Raw genomic sequence first — 1,932 nt, 5'->3', positions numbered from 1 at the left:
GCGCTTGCTCCCCCGCCCGCCGCCTCACCGGGCCCGCGCTCATTGGTCAGACCGCGCGGCCTCCCTGGAACTGCCCAATCACAGCCCGGGATTCCCGCCCGGCTCTTGGAGGGGAGGGGTCGTGACTGGCCCTTGCCTCCGAGGGGCGTCTCCCACTGCTGTGGGGCCGGGCCTTCTGCACCCCCGACGCCCTGAAGCAGGCAGCCTGGAGTACCCCAAATTCCTCCAGGCCGCGGCCTGAGTCTCCTAGCGGAACCCGGAGGGCACGGATGCTTCCCCCGGAAAATGCTTTGTCCCCTCCAGCTTCAGCCTGGCAGGGGCAAGAGCGCCCCTCCCGGGGCCGGGGAGGGGGAGTGGTTGAGGCGAGGTGCGTACGAGGGGAGGGATAAGGCGAGAATGACAACAGTGCGCGGGGTCGAGGTTGAATGACTAGGGGAAAGGCCTTGAATGGCAGTCAGGAGTTTAGCCGTCTGCTGGGTAGGGGTAAGGGAGACGGAAGCGGTTTGATATTTGGGGAAGGGCTCTGTGAGTAGGCAACAGGATGGCCTAGCTGGGCCAGAGGGAATGGAGGGGACCCTACAGGATGGCCTGACCTTCACGGTGGCTATTTCTGGGGACTCTATCCGGCCCCCGCTCCCCCGAACCCCTCCCCTTAAGAACTTAACAACTCTTGGTTCAGTTATGCTAAGTTCTCCACCTGTGAACCCTCTGGGACCTCACCCCACTACTTGCCCAAGACAGAGCCGCCCCCCCCCGCCCCCCCCCCCCGCCGCCCAAACCTGGCCTCGCATGTGTTTCTGTCTTAGTCTGGAGCCAGTAACCATAGGCTACTCCTTTCCTGCCCCAACCAGTCCATCACCAACCCTGCCCATGCTGCCTCTTAAATAGCCCTGGAATCCAGCCACGTCTCTACCTCTCTGCTCCCCCTTAGCTCAGGCCACTATCATCTTGCTTCTGGATTGTTGCAGCAGCCTCCTCACTAGCCTCCCACCCCTATCCAGTCTTCCCACCCCACTCCAATAGCCTTTCTCCACCTGGCAGCCAGAGCCATCTTTCAGAAACACAAACCCAGCTAGTCAGCCCTGCTTAGGGGTCTTCCATGGCTCACCAATATCCATCACCTCAGTCCTGACCACCTGCCTAACTCATTTCAGGGCTTGGTTCAATACCCCTCTGCCAGAACCCTTCCCTCTGACCTCACTGCCCAGTGTGGGTCACCAGCCCCTCCCAAGGACTTCCTTGTAATGAGCATCTGTTTATCTGCCTGTCCTCCCTCTGGAGTGGAGAGCTCCTTGAGGGCAGGGACTACCTGATTCATCCAGCACTCAAAAGATGTTTGTCAAATGAACAGCCAATGTATACAGTAATTAGGGGGTGGGGTATGTGCTGTTGGAGTTCAAGAAAGAGGGCTGGGCCAGCAAGACAGTTTTGGAACTTGTCAGAAAGGACCCATAATTGTAAGTAGAGCAATGGGAAAGGGTTCAATAACCCAGAGCGAATGAAGCACAGGCCAAGGAGAGAGCATTTACTTTTAAGGGGGAAAGATTTCTGTTCCAGTTTTGACTTAGGTAACAGAAATACTGCATGAGAGCTTCAGGGAAGACAGTCCTGGGCTGGTGTGTCAGTTGTACTCCACAAAGACTTTCCAGATGTGGCTCTTTCCACTCACTGCTCTAGCAACTTGTGGGCATATCACTTATCCTCGTGGTTCAGGATGGTGGCTAGAGCTCCAGCCATCACATATGCATTCCAGGCAGTGGGATGAAGACAAGGATGAAGAAAAGGACAAAGGATCTGCACCAGCCGTCTTTTAAGGAAGGTCCCCAGAACGTGTCACTTCACACTTTCACATATGTTTCATTAGCTAAAACTTAGTCACAGGACCAGATCCAACTGCAAGAGGAGGTTGGGAAATGCAGCTTTCATTCTAGG

The sequence above is a fragment of the Pteronotus mesoamericanus genome, unplaced genomic scaffold, assembly GCF_021234165.1.
Source record: "Pteronotus mesoamericanus isolate MK-2021 breed Mesoamerican mustached bat unplaced genomic scaffold, CSHL_Meso_final contig_317, whole genome shotgun sequence".
In the NCBI taxonomy this organism is placed as follows: domain Eukaryota; kingdom Metazoa; phylum Chordata; class Mammalia; order Chiroptera; family Mormoopidae; genus Pteronotus; species Pteronotus mesoamericanus.
This window is presented reverse-complemented; position numbering follows the sequence as displayed.